We start from the raw sequence: 18,810 nt of genomic DNA on the forward strand, positions 1-18,810 counted from the left end.
GAGTGTAATAAAATAGAATGTGTATAATGTATTTTCCAGCATTGTTGAGATATCATTGAAATAGAAGAGAATAGAATAGTATTGAGTAGATTAGAATTCTGCTCCTGTTTAGGATATAGAAAGCTGCAAGATAACTTTGCTTCTACTCTATTAATGGGCTAAGACTAAATAATCAAACCAAAACTAAATAATTTTTTAAAATTAATAATAGAGTTTAGGTAACAAAGCAACCAGTTAAATAGAATTTCAGAAGTATGGGTCTCTCCAAGGAGAAGAAACACATGAACTCTTCCACCTTTGTCATAGCATGGGAAGAAGTGGCTGCCATAAAAGGGGAGAAGATCACTGACATTTTGATGAATTCTAAAAGGCTGAGCATGGATTCATATGATAGTTTAGAATAAGTGGGAATCCCAGATACAAGAGAATTTACACTCATGTACAAACTCTTTTATACTAATATCCAGTGGGTTCTCAAAAGAAAGACTGGGGACTGGGCAGGAGTGAGGGTTGAGTGCTCATTGGTAGAGATCAGCTCCCGCTGATGCACAGAAATAAAGCACTATTAACTTTCTTAGCTCTCCCTCATACCTAGGAAAAGGTTTCAAGATCAGGACAAAGGGCTTGAAACTGTTTTGGATCTAGGATTCTGCACTGATACAAAGCAGACGTTTTTTTTTATCACTGAGAGGGGAACAAGGGATTCTACCACCAATGCCCCGTCTCCTACCTCCACCACATCAACATAAGGCAGAGTTGCTACCATGGTGATAAGGAAAGGAGCACCCAAAATGCTCAGTCCCCATGGCCCTGGTGCACAGTACTTGTCTAAGACCAAATCTGGATCAGGAGAACCAAGAACCCCCACTATGAGTCTAGCCCCAAATAATGAGCAGTAGCTGTCTACTGTTGCAGTTGGTCAGGAGCATGAAGACAGATGGATCTGTGGCACAGAGCTGAAGCATCTGCTGAAAGCTGAGTGGAGTAAGACCATTGAGGAAAACTCCTCAACACTCCACACCCCACACTAAACACAACGTAACAGCAGCCCATTGCGGGAGGAATTTGAGTCTGTGCTGCACCAAAGGTTGTGTGCCTCTGTGCATACTTCAGTTGCCTCTGACTCTGTGCCACTCTATAGACTGTAGTCTGCTAGGCTACTCTGTCCATGGGATTCTCCAGGCAAGAATACTGGAGTGGGTTGCCATTTCCTCCTCCAGGGTATCTTCCCCACCCAGGAACCAAACCCTGGTCTCTTATGTCTCTTGCATTGGCAGGCAAGTTCCTTACCACAGTGCCACCTGGGTAACCTGACTATAGCAATAAAATAACCCAAATCAATGAGGCTGAATCAACTCAAACAGCCCAATGGAAGAAGAGACATGCTTATTTCTGCATGCAAATATTGATCCTATCTATATTGTTCTTCTAAACAGAATTTTTAAGTACATAAAACAAAAACTTGCAACTCAATGGAGAAATAAACAAGTCCACAATTACAGGTTGAGAACTTAACACTCTAATGCAGTAACTGATAGAACAAGTAGACAAAACATTAGTGAGGCTATGGAAGATGTGTACTAGCAGAGTGATGCTTAGAACACTTCACCCACCAGTAACAGAATGCACATTTTTTTCAAGTGCACATGTTCACTAAGATGCACTACCTTCTGAGCCATAAAACAAAGCTTAACAAATTTCAAAGAATTGGAATTATTCAGAGTATGTTCTTTTGGTAAGAATGGATTTAAGCTAGAATCAAGAACAGAAAGTTATTGGAGAGAGTATTGTAAAATACTCAAATATTCTAAAATTTAATAACAGACTTCTAAGCAATCAGTGTGTCAAGAAATCACAAGGGCAATTAGAAAATATTTTTAGGGCCCATGCACTATGATGACGCTGAGGGATGGAATGGGGAGGGACAGGGATTCAGGATGGGGGACACATGTACGCCCATGGCTGATTCATGTCAGTGTATGGCAAAAACCACAACAGTGTTGTAAAGTAATTAGCCTCCAATTAAAATAAATAAATAAATTAAAAAAAAGAAAATGCAAACAGTATATAAAAATTTATGTGATGCAGCTATGGCTGTGCTTAGAGGGAAATGTACAACAGAAAAGAATAGGATAGAAATTAGTAATGCAATGCAAGGATTCTATTTAGGAACTGCACACGTAGTAAGTAATGTTAGGTCAGCCGCTGTGAGCCTTGTGGGAGATACCTTTGAAGGAGACATGACATATATACATATTGGGTGGAAATGTGTTTATAATTTATTGCTTACTTTTCTCATTTGATTTTATAAAATAAGGCAGCCAGTTTGATTATCAGTCTAATAGGGGCTCCCAAGTGTATTGATTTTTTTATTACCATAGTCCATAGTTTTGAAGTAAAGTGAGAAATTTTTTCTCTGCTCTTAGCAAGAGTGCGGGACTTTCTACCAAATTTCAGTTATGAATGTTCAGTGCATTTTTCAGAAAGGAAGTTTAAAATATGACAGTTTTTGTGTTTATAACAATTGTGGTATTTACTTCTAACTAGTGTAGATTGCTCAATAAATCATATTGGTTTTTCATTAGAAGAAAAAATTAATTTGCATGCTCAGTTTCAACTCCTGGATGTAAACTGATGATACTGAGAAAAATCATTCACCCTATTCTAAAATAATAGCTTATAGTAAAGTTTATTGAAAATACAGCTTTATCAAATGCTAAAAATACAATGAGAATAACAGAATCCAGTGTATTTTTTAAATTTATTTTTTAATTGAAGAGCAATTGCTTTACAATATTGTGTTGGTTTCTGCCATACATCAACATGAATCACCCATAGGTGTACATATGTCCTCTCCTTCTTGAACCTCACTCCCACCTCCCACCCTATCCAGCCCAGGGCCCAGGTTCCAGTGTATTTTTATTATGAAATTTCAAACCTTCAAAATTAAGAGATGAAAATCTACTTGGCAATACAGTATGCCAAATTTGTTGATAAAAATTCTCAAATATTTTCACTGGGAAAAAAAAGTTATTGTGACATTTTTTACAAAGTTTTGTAATCATTGAGTAAGCTTTTGTTATTATCAGATTTTAATAGTTTATAGTATTAATATGTAGTGTGGTAAAAAGAAAAAAGTCTAGCTCACATAATTGCTAGAAAAAAGATTTTTTTCTGTTGTTTATTGATGATGTGTATTGTTGAAGAATATTCCATAGCAATGTTTATTACATCATTATATTCAATTTTGGATTCTGCAATCCAGTCTGATGAAGTCCTGATATTTTTAACACTTATAATTTATGACAGGTAATTGTGGTAAGACAATTTTACAGAGGACTTGTTCAGTTGTATTAATTTTACTGAGATTATAATTTAACATAGTTTTAAATTTCTTCCTAGACTCAGGAAGAAAAGTTATTAGTCGATATAAATTAACCTGAAAAAGCTTTAAAAAATAATTGTAGGTGATAAGGCAATATATATTGGAAAGCATATAGGAGTTAATAAAATTATTAGTCTATTGATAATGGCTTCATTTCAAAACATTTAAAAATACATCATAAATCTTGGGAATATCAAAAACTTCTGCTAATGGTTATGAATATATTTAAAATATTTAAAATTATTTTTAATTTTTTAAAAGAATTTACTAGGTAACTGGTTTTGAAAGTATTTTGTCCAGGGATTGTGGTTAACCATTGACATTTACTGTTATCATTCTGAAATTCCTAGATTTTGGAAGAGAAAATACTAAGCAGAGCAGAGAAGTTCACAAATGAGATTCATATTTTCAGTTATGAAAGAATCTCTCTTGGAAAATATTTCTACAGATGTCATATGGGTAACAAGTTTGGCTACTTAACTGATATTTTTAGCATTCTTAACAAATTTAATTTAAAACTGCCTGGAAAACCAATGCTATATTTCAACATGTCAAATATATCAGAGATGTTCCAGAAGATGTTGTTATGGCAAGCAAAATCCAAAATTAGTCACCCTAGTTGCTATGTTTTCCCAACATTGCTGTAACATATTGAAAAGAATGCTATTAATGAAGCCAATTTGAATAAAATAAAATTTAGAGGTGTTGTTACTTTTCACTTTCATGTCTCAAACTTCTAATCATTACTCTCCAGAAGAGAAATTTAAAACATTAAAGAAATATGTTTTCTTTGCAGATTTTGAATTAATAATTTATTTAAACTTGGTCAACCAAAAAGTTTTATTGTATTTCAATTCTTCATTTATACCAGAGACTAGAACATAGAATTTGCTATTATTTTTGGCTATGATTACTTGAGAATTTCTATTGCTAAATAGAAAAAGTATATATTTATAATTAGCATTCGCAATCACATACTTGTGTAAGCTAGGATTTTCAGTAATGAATTGATCAAAAACAAAGGCAGACTTAAAAGTCTACTAAAAGTCCTCTGTTTCTAAGGTGGCAAAACAAGGAGTGGGTTTGTCATTCCACTTGAAACAACCAAATATTTTTTTTTAGATGTAAAAAACAGACAAGATAAAGGAAACAACAATTTTCAGGAGATTAGGTCTCAGGTGGGGAAAGGCAGTGATCTCTTAGATATGAGAAACCAATGAATGGACGCTTATCATTAGCCACAGTGAAGGGAGGGGGGACCAGGCAGAGTTTGTTGGTCTCTCTGAGTTGAAGAGGCAGAGGTGAGATGTGTGCGCTAGAGTCACAGAGCAGAGTACCAAGGAAAGAAGAATTGCATGGATAGAAAACAAATTGATTTGCAGAGTCCTGCTGAAATATTAAGCAGAGTAATGAGCCTGTTCTTATCAGCCAGACTGGAAAACCTCATCATTCACAATTCAAAAATTCTCAGAAGAGTCTTGCCTCAGTTGTGGGGCTTAATTAGCCTTAACTTAGAGGCAGTGCTTCCCAGGTGCTGCCACTGCTGCCGCTGCTAAGTCGCTTCAGTCATGTCCGACTCTGTGCGACCCCATGGACGGCAGCCCACCAGGCTCCGCTGTCCCTGGGATTTCCAGGCAAGAACACTGGAGTGGGTTGCCATTTCCTTCTCCAATGCAGGAAAGTGAAAAGTGAAAAGTGAAAGTGAAGTCGCTCAGTTGTGTTCGACTCTTAGTGACCCCATGGACTTCAGCCTACCAGACTCCTCTGTCCATGAGATTTTCCAGGCAAGCGTACTGGAGTGGGGTGCCATTGCCTTCTCCATTTTCCAGGTGGCTCAGTGGGAAAAGAATCCACCTGCCAATATAAAAGCCTTTGCTCTGTAAATAGAGAAAGCCCATGTGCCACAGTGAAGAGCCCACACACTGCAATGAAGATCCAGTGCAGCCAAAAGTTTTCTAAAAAATTTTTAAAAAGCTGGAGGATCAATTAGGCACATTCCTGGGACATGCAAAGACTTTTAGAAGTTAAAACTGCAATGTTTGTGATAAAAATATATTGTATTTGTTTAATGTCAGATTAGACACTGCAAAAAAATAGATTAAAAAACTGAAAGACAGTAGTAGAAATGATCTAAAATCAAACACACAGGAAACAAGCAAAATATGGATTATCAATGAGTTGTGAGACAACTTCAAGCAACTTAATGTAATAAGTGCAATAGGAGCTCTGAAATAGAAGGGAGCACACATATGTATGAATGGCTAAATAATTCCCAAATGTGGTGCAAACGCTAAAGCTATAGATCCAAGAAAACCCCAAAACTCCAAGCATGAGAAACATAAAGAAAATTATAGAAAAGCAAGCTATAATAGTATTTCAAAAGGAATGATAAAGAATTTTGAAGTCATCCAGACAAAACAAGATACATAAGGACAAACACAAAAATGATAGCAGACTTCTCAGCAGATTGTATAGAAACTATACAAGCAAGAAGTCAGGGGAACAACATATTGAAAACAATAAAGAAAAAAAAAAAACCTGTTCACCTGGAATTTTATATCCAGTAAAAATATCTTTAAAAATAAAAAGATGGAGGTGCAAGAGGGAGGGGACATACGTTTACTTATGGCTGATTCACATTGTTGCAGGGCAGAAAGCAACACAACATTGTAAAGCAATTATTCTCCACTTAAAAATAAATTTTTAAAAAGGGGAAAAAAACCTTGTTTCAAATATACAAAGCCAAAACAATTATCAGAAGATTTGCACTGCAAGAAATGTTGAATGTAATAATTTAAACTAAATGTTGAATGAAATAATTCAAACCTAAGGGCTTCTCTGGTGGCTCAGTGGTAAAGAATCTGCATACCAATGCAGGAGATGTGAGTTTGATTCCTAGGTCAGGAAGATCCTCTGAAGAAGGAAATGGCAACCCACTCCAGTATTCTTGCCTGAGAAATCCCATGGACAGAGGAGCCTGGTGGGCTACGAGTCCATTGGGTTGCAACGAAGTGGACAAGACTTAGGGATTAAACAGCAACAAAGGAAAATGATACTAGACAGGAGACTGCACAAAAGAATGAAAAGCCTATAAAATAATAACTAAAATTTTCCTGTGATTTAAATATCTTTAAATGCTATTAAAAATAATACGAATTTAATGTGGTATTTATGATATGTGTAAAAATAAAATGCATGACAATAGCACAAACACCAGGAAGAAGGAAATGAGTAGCTCTGTTGTAAGGTTCTTCTACTGTATGCCAAGTGGAATAATGTCTCTTGAAGATAGACTGTGATAAGACGGTATGCATGCTTTAAACCCTAAAACAACAAATGAAAAATTTTAAAACATTATAGCTAATGAACTAACAAAGGAAATAGAATTGAATAATAAAAATATCTGAAAACTGGAAACATACCAAATATCCATCAATAGGAGAAATGAGTAAACAAAACTGTAATGTATCTATATAATGGAACACTGTTTAGCAGTACTAATGAACCACTGAAACATACAAAAACATATATGAAGCAGAAAATAATTATGTGGAGTGAAATAGCTAAATACATAAATTTTTTAAAGTATAACATTTGCTGCTGCTACTGCTAAGTCGCTTCAGTCGTGTCCGACTCTGTGCGACCCCATAGACGGCAGCCCGCCAGGCTTCCCATCCCTGGGATTCTCCAGGCAAGAACACTGGAGTGGGTTGCCATTTCCTTCTCAGTATAACATTTACTAGGAGGTTTTTGTTCTGTTATTCTTCCTCCAACATTTTCTGTATTACATATGGCAGGCATGAAAATAACCATAGTGTGTAATAAATGCTTCAGTAGTGATACACATTTCTTCCAAAGAGTGATTAGAAACCAGTGCTTTAATATAATTGACAGAATGCCACCCAGTTTTTATGCCTTCTTCACACATTATTTGGCTTGGCACAATGCATATCAAATAAATGGATGCTGTCTTTCTTTTGGTTCTTCCAAGGCTTTCTATTCAAAAGCTTAGTTGCCATTGCAGCCAGATCTCTCCCCTGGGCTCCAGATCATATATCTGCTCATCCACTTTATGTCTCCACTTGGAGACCTCAAATGCGTCTCAAATTCAACGAGCTTCAGATTGACCTGGTCTTCCTTCAGTGTTCTCTGTCTTGGGGATCGCCTTCAACATCCATCTAGTTAATTTTGCTTTTTTGAGTGAATGAAATAAGAGTTATAGCTAGTGATCTGTATCAAGTGACCTATATATAGTGAACTTTTGATGGAAACTCATCAAAAGCTCACTGTGTTTATCGTGAGTGAGTGACTGTAATAAAAACCATCCTTGGTGGCACCCTCACCTCACTCCCCAGATGCATTCCAAGGCTCTGTTGAGTATATGCCCTCAAGGTCTCTCGAATTCATCCACCTGTTTTGCTCTCTCCCTCCACCACTGTAGTCTAATTTCCAATTAACTCTTAGCTAGATTATGCAATGAACCTCAAACTGGACCCCCCTTATCCATACCTGCCTCCTTCTGATCTGTTTCCCATGTTTTATCCACTGTGGGGTCTGATCTGGGGACAAGACTAGGTCTAATCTTGCCACTCTGTCCATCCTCTTAAAACCCATCACCTTGATCTCCATAAATCTGTCTGCCTTTTCTCTCATATGCTCCCTTATACTTGCTCTTTTTGCTCCTTCCAGGTCTTTTTTCCATTTCTTTAATACTCATTCACCACAGGCTTTTTGTATGCTATTTCCTCTGCCCCCAGTGTCTTCCCATATCCTTCCCTTCCCTTTGCCTGATTTAATTTAATTCAATTCAGCACGCAGGTCACAACATCGTGTCACCCTGAATCCATGACTAGTTTTAAATATTCGTTTTACTCCTTTATGACACCACATACCCTCCTTTACAGACTCAATTATAATTTGTGATTTGGTGTTTATATGAAGGAAGTTGTTTAGGTCACATCTTTATGTTCCAGACTGTCAGCTTCACGAAGGCACCTGATTGTGTCTTTTTTGTTAGTTACTGGATCCTTAGCGTGTAACCCTGTGACTGACACATATTGAGCAATCGGTAAATATTTGGGAAATGAATGAATCAGTGACTCTAAAATGTCTATAAGAGGAAATTCAAGGACACTAAGACATTCTTATTTAATGAAGTTGAATCTGATCTTCAGCTTTTCTAATGAAGCTTATGAAGTCAGCCACATCAATAAAGGACCTCTGTAATTTCTCCTTTCGTTGAAGTAATTTCTGTTGATAAACAGAGTGGAAGCCTCTTGTTCTCCTGATGGCACCCCACTCCAGTACTCTTGCCTGGAAAATCCCATGGACAGGGGAGCCTGGTGGGCTTCAGTCCATGGGGTCGTGAAGAGTTGGACACGACTGAGCGACTTCACTTTCACTTTTCACTTTCGTGCATTGGAGAGGGAAATGGCAACCCACTCCAGTGTTCTTGTCTGGAGAATCCCAGAGATGGCGGAGCCTGGTGGGCTACCATCTATGGGGTCGCACAGAGTCGGACACGAATGAAGCTACTTAGCAGCAGCAGCAAGCTCCTAAGAGCTAAACGGATGCTCAGCTCTCTGGTCTTGTCTTGGTAATTGCTGTTGCAGCTTACTGCATACACCCGAGTGCATGAACTGTGTCTTAGCTGACTAGCTCCTTGATGGCAAGCCAAGTGGTAGCAACGAACTGTCAGCGTTAGAGCCCTTGCCCCCTGAAAACATCTCACACTCTGCTGGAGGAACATAATCTCCCACTGCTTTGTGCTCCCCAAGCCCTTGACTTCTGCCTGTACATTATACTTACATCCATTTATTTATACAAACAGACACATACACACAAACATTCAGATGTTTTTACAGCTCTTACTTCATTTTGCCCTTCCTTGTAGCTCATTGCCTGCTTATCTCTTATGAGACAAGTGTTTCTGGGAAATTGGATGATCTTGCTCTCACCTTCTTCTGGCCCCCAGCATGGTGTCTTGGTGGTGACCCAGTCTAATGTAATGCTTGCCGACTCAAGCTCAACTGACTCGTGGAAAGTAGGGGCAACGTAAGTGCTGGAGTTTTCCTCTTCTTTTAGCCTCTGCACATGTCTTGTGCTGTGGTGTAATTGGCAGAACAGTCAATTATGGGTCAGCAAACTTGGGTTTCAGTCTGAGTTTCAGCTTTCTTGCCTATAAAACATAGAAAATAATCCTTGTTTATCCATTGCAATGAGTATTTGCTAGGGTTAAATATGGTATGGAAGGGGACTTTGTTGGTGGTCCAGTGGCCAAGAATCTGCCTTCCAATGCAGGGGAGGTGGGTTTGATCTATGGTTGGGGAACCCACAGACCATGGGGCATGTAAGCCCTCACACAGCAATGAAGAGACCTCTTGCTATAGCTAAAACCCTGAAGCAGCCAAATTAGCTAGCTAATTAAGAAATAGAAATAAAATTCAGTTGGAGGTTTTAAAAAATAGGTATGGAGGTATTTAGGCTTCCCAGGTGGCCCAGTGGTAAAGAATCTGCCCGCCAATGCAGGAGACTCACGAGATGCAGGTTCAGTCCCTGGGTTGGGAAGATCCCCTGCAGTAGGAAATGGCAACCCACTCCAGTATTCTTGCCTGAAAAATCCCATGGACAGAGGACTACAGTCCATGGAGTTGCAAAATAGTTGGACACGACTGAGCGACTGAACACATGGAGGTATCTGATAATATGTAAAGCATTCTACAGATGTAAGGAATTGATATTATTTCTCAATATGAATATGCAAAGAAACATGGCCTGAAGTAGCTAAGACTTCAACTTGCAGCTCCTCTGCGCTGGACCTGTAACTCATGGAGGGTGCCAGAGGCGACTTTGGCTTCCCTCTTTATGGAACCAAAGGGAATGATTCATGAGTTGCGGTTATGAGGTCTATATATGTAGCACCACCTGGGTGTGTGGTCAGCGGTGCCAAAGTTATTTGGTCACCGGAATTTCAGAGAAATGCCTGGAGCACATCACTGGTGCATGGTGGGTGGTGATGGTAAACTTCCTTCCAAAGGACTAGAAGGGTAGATTTGATGCTGATATCTATCAGAGAACCTGTCGAAAGTGAATGAATGTAAGTTACAGCTTGCCTTCAGGAGCCACAGGAGAAGAATACTTGCAGTCAAGGATCTACTTAACCTCTGGAGCACCCAGGCAGGTCTGACTTTGCCATCCTTTATTGTGATAGTTGGCTTCCTTTTCTGCTGCTCCTAATTGGCTGTGAATTCCTTGAGGTTAGGGATGACTTATTGTCATCTTTTAATTTCCAACTCTTGTGACCTGCAAATGCAGAGGATGTGCTCAAAAAAAAAAAAAAAAACAAACACCAAAACCTTTTGTGACTATTTGGAGGATAGAAAAGAAGGGAAAAGAAAAGGATGGCTGAGACAAGGTTTGTGGTCTCATGGAGTGACGGAGCTGTGACCAGATCGTTACTAAGTGATGTGTTATGTGAACAGATAGAAGCTTCAGAGAAGGCTTCAGAGAGGGGAAGATGACACTTGAACTGCATCTTAAAGGAGGAGGAGGCTGAGGGAAGAACAGAGCAAATGATGCTTTGGAAGACTCTGTAATGTTAAATGTTAGGATGGTGCTTTCACATCCACTGTCTCAAATCTCACTGAAATTCAGATGTGAAGAAGGTAATCCTTTAGGGCCACATTCATAGATCAGGAAGCCAACTCTAGGTGGATAAAAGGACTTGATGGGCACACACAGGTTAGACAGAAGGCCAGAATTAAAACTCTTAACTTTTATTCATTTTTGCTCTTTATACTTGAACACACTGTTTGATATGCTAGTGGCAAAACTTCAACTCTGCATCCCAGACGGTTCCTTTGAGTGCACCTAGTAGCAAATTTGATGGGCTTCCCGGGTAACTCAAATGGTAAAGAATCTGCCTGCAATGTGGGAGACCTAGGTTCAATTCCTGGATTGAGGAGATCCCCTGGAGAAGGGCATGGCAACCCACTCCAGTATTCTTACCTGGAGAATTCCATGGACAGAGGAGCCTGGGGGACTACAGTCTGTGGGGTCGCAAAGAGTTGGACATGACTGAACAACCAACACACACAGAGTAGTGAATTTGAAGGGAGTTTCCAGGTGTCATTATAAACAGGATAGAAAAATGAACTGTTTATCGAAGTTTGGAATGGAGAGATTTATTTGGTAGCTGGTGTTTTATTTACAAACAAAAGAAATCCATTGCTTACAATGGCAATCTCAAGGGTAGTAAAGACAAGAGAGTCCAATTCACTGAGACATTAACAAGCTGAGTGAGTGTGGAGAGCAGAGCCAAATCTCCTAATTGTTGTTCAATATTGGACACTTAAAAAAAAAGAAAGAAATCCTTTTCAATTTGGGAAAAAAAAACAACACCTCAAACTCCTTTCTGCAGGATTCTTCTCTATTCCCTTCCTTTCTAAACTTGTGAACATTTAAAGAAAAATCAAATCCATATGCTTTGGGATTAACAACATTTTAATCATAAAACTGGATTGCATAATAGCTGCTTAGTGTCCAAGAGTCTGCATGCCTTTGGTCTTCTAAATGAATGTTCCCTTGTAAGACACAACTCCAAAATGTTCAAGCACCATGTAAATTCTTAATGATCATGAACTTTCTCAAATTAACTGTGTGATCTGGAAGCAAATCGTTTTAATGCTCTGGGCCTCAGTGGTCTCATCTACAGATTGGGGTTTACTAGATCCACTATGTATTCCTTCCTCACCTTGACATAATGTGGTTCTGGCCTTGTGGCTATTTCTGGCTCATAAACACAATAAGGCTGCCTGTGTTCCAGCTCTCACTCTGCCATGTATAAACTGAATCATTTAGTAAGAGCCTCAGTTTGTTTATTTATAAAAATGCAATAACAGAGCCTACCTCATAGGTTTTGGAGCTTAAATAAGGTAATATAGGTGAAACACTGAGACCTGGGTCTGGACCTAGGAAGCATTAAGTATGAAAGCTAGTATTGTACATTGGCCTTCTGAAGAGAACCAGCTGTTGTTGACAACAACAGCTAACATTTACCACGTGCTCCACAAATATACAGGTGCTACAAGCTGGACCTGAATTGTCTCCATCAATCCTTAGAACCCTGCATGGGAGGTAATATTTTTATTTCTTTTATAGACAAGGAGACTGAAGCTTAAGAAAGTTGCTCCAAGGCATATGGCTAGTAAGTGTCAGATCTGGGAACTAAAGCCTCTCTCTGGATGTCAGAGTAGGAATTTTCAACCTCCATCAACTGCTTCTTCCTGCTGTTGTTCAGTTGCTCAGTCATGCCCAACTCTTTGTGACCCCATAGACTACAGTACACCAGGCTTCCCTGTCCTTCACCATATCCCAGAGTTTGCTCAAACTCATGTCCATCGAGTCTGTGATGCCATCCAACCATCTCATTCTTTGTCACCTGCTTCTCCTCCTGCCCTCAGACTTTCCCAGCATCAGAGTCTTTTCCAGTGAGATGACTCTTCGTATCATGTGACCAAAGTTTTGGAGCTTCAGCTTCAGCATCAGTCTTTCCAATGAATATTGAGGGTTGATTTCCTTTAGGGCTGACTGGTTTGATCTCCTTGCTGAGCAAGGGACTCTCAAGGATCTTTTCTAGCACCTCATTTTGAAAGCATCAATTCCTCAGTGTGCAGCCTTCTTTATGGTCCAACTCTCACATCCATACATGACATGACTACAGGAAAAACCATAGCTCTGACTATACAGACCTTCGTCAGCAAAGTGATGTGTCTGCTTTTTAATATGCTAAGTTTGTCATAGTTTTCTTTCCAAGGAGCAATCATCTTTTAATTTCATGGCTGCAATCACTGTCCACGGTGATTTTGGAGCCCAAGAAAATAAAGTCTGTCACTGTTTCCATTTCCCCCCCATCTATCCAGGTAGAATACAGGGCTATATCCAGGACTCGACACAGAGACTAGCTGTAATTTGAAAACTTCCTCTGGACTAGGGCTGGAAAATATGATTCAGAAAGTAGCAAACACTGATCTGTAGTACAGACTCACATTATGGATAAATTCTTAACCTAATTCATTCATCTCATAGTGACTTTCTCCTTTTATCATCAACTTACTGATTATTTCTGTGTTTCTGCTGATCTTTTTATTCAAGCCATTTGCTACCCTCCACTTAAATTCAACTGACGATCCAAGGATATAGCACTGTTGATAAAGAGAGCATTATAGCAGTTTTTTTTTTTTTAATAACAGCAAATCAAAACCAGCCAAACAAAACTCAGCACACAATCTCAAATAAATAAAAGTATATGCTTATTAGGGCTTCCCAGGTGGCACTAGTGGTAAACAAACAAACAAACAAACAAACAAAAAATGCCAGGAATGCAAGAGACATAATGAGACCTGGATTCAATCCCTGGGTTGGGAAGATCCCCTGGAGAAGGGCCTGGCAACCCACTCCAATATTCTTGCCTGGAGAATCCAGTGGACAGGGGAGCCTGGCAGGCTATGGTTCATAGGGTCGCAAAGAGTCAGACATGACCAAAGCGACTTAGCATGCATGCACACGCATGCGTATTATGTTTACTATGCTTCTGCTGAAAATAAAGATGGAGATTTATGTATCCATATATTTATGTATCTATATATTTCTTAACTAGACATAAGGAAAAACATTCTGTGGGTGTTTTAAGGTGTGGATGGGAGGCCTGAGCATAGAATTGTCAGCCGTTCTCACTGGCCTCACCCCATGCCATTCTCCTCCCCCTCTTTGGAATTCAGTCACACTGACATTCTTCCAGTTCCACAAACATGTCACACTCCTTCCAGCCCCAGGGCTCTTGAACTCACTTCTTCCTCTCTTTTCTCCCCAAATTTCCTCTTACCTTTGCTCTTTGCCTTACTGATCTCTATAATTTTTCCAAACTTCAGATCAAACTGCCTTTGTTTGGTAAGTTTGCCCACTGCACACTCTCCTTGCACTTGTGTGATTAATGGTTTAATATTTGTCAACATGCTGGAAGGTAAGCTCCTTGAAGGCTAGAACTTTCTTTTCTGTTGTTTTTACCACTGTATCCCCGTGACAAATGCTATCATTTATGTGCTCCATAGTAAATGAAAAGCTTATAAGTGTCATTTATTTGGGGCTTCCCTGGTGGCTCAGATGGTAAAGCATCTGCCTGTAATGCAGGAGACCCAGGTTCAATCCTTGGGTTGGGAAGATCCCCTGGAGAAGGAAATGGCCACCCACTCCAATATTCTTGCCTGGAAAATCCCATGTTGGAGGAGCCTGATAGGTTATAGTCCATGGGGTCACAAAGAGTCAGACACGACTAAACGACTAGACTGCACTGGGTCCTGGTTGTGGCAGATGGGATCCAGTTCCCTGACCCAGGATCAAATCTGAGTCCCTTGCATTGGGAGCACAGAGTTTTAGTCCCCGGACCACCAGGGAAGTCTTCTTAGGTATTACATTTTACTCTTGGAACCCAGAGCAACTCACACATTAGTGCTCAAAGAGATGACTGGGAGAGTGTTTGAGTTTGGAGTCCAGGAACCTGCCTTTTAAACCCTACTCTTGTTGGGACCACACCGGCAGACAGCACCTTGAGTGCCGTGTTCAAGTGGAGAGAAACATGTCTCTTGGAGTCAACATTTGATTTTCAAGCCCATTCATTTATGCATTCAAAAAGTATTTTGAGTGCCAGACACGGTACCGGATACTGGAGAAACAGCAGAGACTGTCTCAAACTGTGCCCATCTTTAAGAAGTTGATATTCCAGTGAGGGAGGGACAGGTGAGCAGGCAGTGGTGAAAGACTGGGTGTGTGCTGTGAGAAGGGTAAGCAAGGGGTGCTCTGGGGACCTGGTGTTGGGAAGACATCTGTCATCATCTGGGTGGTCTGGAAGTCTTCCTGGGAAAGTGAGAGCTAAAGTAAGACCTGGCGGAGGAGGTCAACTGAGGAGCTGTTCTGTGGGGCATCGGGAGGCATGGCCAACAGTGCCAGCTGGGGGGATGGAGTGGACAGAGCCGAGGAGCTCACTGTGCTTCCAAGGCTAGGCAGCAGACGTTTGGGAGGAGGCATCCCTGAAGGCAGATAACCTCCTTCACGGTGAGCAATCTGGATGGTTCACAAAATTCCAAAATGATTCTCTCTTCTCTTTCTCCTCTCTGTAAGGAGAGTAGGTGATGGAGCCCTCTTTCCTGCCTCCTCAACTCATCCTGAAGTTGGAAGCACATCTCCCCACCCCTCCCACCCCCGCCCCGTATTATTTTCATGAAATTGCAAAGGTCAAGGTTTAGTCCCTCATGATATGGAAAGGGCTCAGCAAACACCAGAGCAATAAAGTTAAGAAAGTGGGTGACAGCACAGAATTTCATAAGTATTAAGAGTTAATTTAGGGCTTTTATCTGAAACCCCCCAAAGGTCCTGATAATAAATTCTCATTCTCTTTTCTATAGTCCCTCCCGTTTCCCCATCCCAAACTCCTTTGGACTTCAAAGTCTCCCTCAGCCCCCAGAGGAGTTCTCTGGCCATGAGCGGGGAAGTGAGTCTGGTAACTGGCAGACGTGGGGTTCTGTCCTCTCCCCTTTCCGAACGAGACCGCCTGTCAACCTGGGTCACCGTCCTCTCGTGGAAAGCGTAGTTTGAAAACACTCTGAGCCAATGACTCTAGACGTTTTGGTCTCTTGTTAATATAGGATAATAAATTTCTAAATTCAGCAATGACAAATAAGCCTTTGCAAGTTATTAATACTTCATAAAGCAAATATTCCAACTTTTGTTCCTGGCTTTCTTTCACTCTCCTCCCCTTCTCTTGTTCTGTCTTTCTCCTAATTTTTCTTTCTCCTCTTCTTGCATCTGTCTTTTCTCAGACATCCTGCATAGTTCTAAGCTTGGTTTTGATTTTTTTAATGTTGTTCCAGGAATCTAGTTTGCTAATTTCTACTTTGATAACCTCTGAATTTCCAAATGGGATTTTTTTTTTTTTTTAAATGACTTGTCTTGGTTGCAACTGTTGTAGATTTCCTTCAGGATATCTTTTACCTTGTTGAAGTTAAAGAAGATTTTATACTTTGTATTTTTTTTCTTTTATAACTACATTAAAAATCTAATTGCTCCTTCTTATTCATCTTCTTTTCCTCTCCTAGGCTTTCTTTTCACTTCTTTCTCTCTTTTCCCAGGACTGCATCTCATTTATCCAGCAGCTTCTCTTGCCCTCACCTTTCTCTTATGTTTCTCTCCAACTTCCCTTCCTTTCTCTCTGGTGTTGATTTCCTCATCGGTAAGCTTTAATATTGTGGGAGGAGAAAAAGATTCTGGGATTTCACTGGAACCCCCACCAGACCAGCTGTTTCTAGAAGCAATAAGGATTTCCCTGAAGCTCCTTTTAAAATTCGTTTGATATGAATTTTTAAAAAAGCCTTTGCAATAAAAGAGAAGAATCTGAAATTCTCAACAAAGGTGTGTAAAAATTAGTTATGCAGATGAAAGGATCCACTATACAACTAATCTCGGCATTATACATGTTATTAATACTTCTCTGTGTTGTCTTGATTCGAGTTCTGTGTAGATATGAATTCAAGCACATGTGCTAAATTTAAACGCCACGCTTCCCTTTGCAAGCTGCGCGTCCCAGCACTGGCTTTTATAAGCAAGCATCGCTAGCACTCTCCTGCCACTGTTTTATAGCCTTCCAGGGAGAAAGAAGCCTGACTGCCTAAGTATCCTTCAAGGCAGGACGGACAACGTCTCCAAATACCTAACAGATGTCGTGCTATCTCAGGACGTATCCGTTATCTATTCGAAACTTTCGCTAGGGGGACTTTTGCCAGGCTTCCTTTCACACTTGTGATGAGGAAATGGATTGAGCATCAGTAAGGGGACAAGACAATAACAATAAACAGACACGGGCTGAAAGCGAGGCAGTAATAACAAAAACAATCCCGGCCCCCTTGACAGTTGCTCTCCTCCCAGAGCCAGGCTGCAAATCATTTTCTGTTTCCTTCTCTCTGAGCTCACACACATTCAGAGACACAGGATCTGAAAACATGCCCATTTGAGTTCTTGTTCAAGGAAATATTTGGATAAGAGAGACAGGACTAAAGAAATTCGGATCATCTTGGAGGAAGTTATCAAAAAGAAGGTGGTGTTAGGCTTGGGAAGGGAACAGAACGACTTAATTCTCTGTTCCTGTCTAATCAGAATCACTCGCCGCCTCAAAAGCAGGTCCTGATTGCGGTGGACGCCAAAGGCATATTTTCCATGTTCAAAGCAGAATCTATCATCTTCTCCGCCTCCTTCCAAACCTGTAGTCTTTCATCCAATTTACCTAATACATCACTGTCCTAGTCATGCTTCTAAAGCTCTCTACTCTCCTCTGCTTTAGAGATTTTCAGGAAGTTGGTGTGATTAAAAAATATATGCGTTAGCTTATCCAACCATTGTGTATTGACCGTCTGCCTTAGGACTGCAGAGAGCAACGAGAAATGGTGGTGCCCAGTGCAGCGGGAAGACGGTTGTGTAAACAAATACAGTGACATGTGAGAAGTGGAGTCTCAGAGCTCTTACATGAATAAAGGGTGTGAGGCTGGAGATTATCAGGGAAGGCTTTGGAGGAAGTAACATTTGAGCTGAATTTCCAAGGATCAGTAGTATGTTCCCAGGCAGACAGGGAGGTTACATACACTGAGGTCTGGAGGTGTGAGAAATCATGGTGTATAATGGAACAGTGACAAATTCCAGGCCGAAGCATGGGCCAGGGGAGGGGCACAGGACATGTGTGTTTGAGGGTGTAACTGGATAGACAGGTGAAGTTTAGAAGATGACAGGCCTTGTGTGCCATGCTGAGGGTTTGGACCTCATCCTCCAGAAAAGAGGAGCCTACTGATGGACTTTAAGCTGGGGGATGATGCAATCATACTTCTGCTTAAGTTTCAGGATTTCAGGGTAGGGGAGGAGATGGGGAGCATGATAGAGGCTTTCCTGGAATGGAGGGGTTTTTAACATGGGACCCTGAGAAGACAGTGCTGCAGTGAGAGTACAAGGTCGAGCTGATAGGGATTGGGGAGCAATTGGATGTAAGAGGATGAATAATGATCAATAATAAATTAATGTAGGCCATTAACTTGCTTTAAAAAAAAAAACAACAACTCTAGAGTGGTCTTTCATGACTTAACCAAATTAAGCTGAAAATATTTAGTCTGATATTCAACACCCTCAAGAATTTGGGTCCAATCTATCTTTCTGATTTTATTTTCCAATATTCCTCTGCTGGGAGGAAAAGTAGAGGAATGCTAGTTGCTTTCCCTGTGTTTTCTTGATTCCCTGTCATTGCTCAAGCTTTCCTCTCTGCACTGACAACCCTTTTAACTCTTCTGGTCCAGAGCCAGTGGACCAAAGAATCCATGCTCCTTTGTCATATCCCC

The 18,810-nt window shown here is 40.2% G+C and overlaps 1 non-coding gene across 1 annotated transcript; it reads left to right on the top strand.

Annotated features, from left to right (window-relative positions):
• The first annotated feature begins 14,530 nt into the window (after nt 1-14,530).
• TRNAY-GUA lies at nt 14,531-14,602 on the top strand. The gene has a single exon. It is a non-coding gene; the product is annotated as a tRNA-Tyr (tRNA).
• Nucleotides 14,603-18,810: the final 4,208 nt, after the last annotated feature.

This window comes from Bubalus bubalis, chromosome 12 (genome assembly GCF_019923935.1).
Source record: "Bubalus bubalis isolate 160015118507 breed Murrah chromosome 12, NDDB_SH_1, whole genome shotgun sequence".
NCBI classification, from domain to species: Eukaryota; Metazoa; Chordata; class Mammalia; order Artiodactyla; family Bovidae; genus Bubalus; species Bubalus bubalis.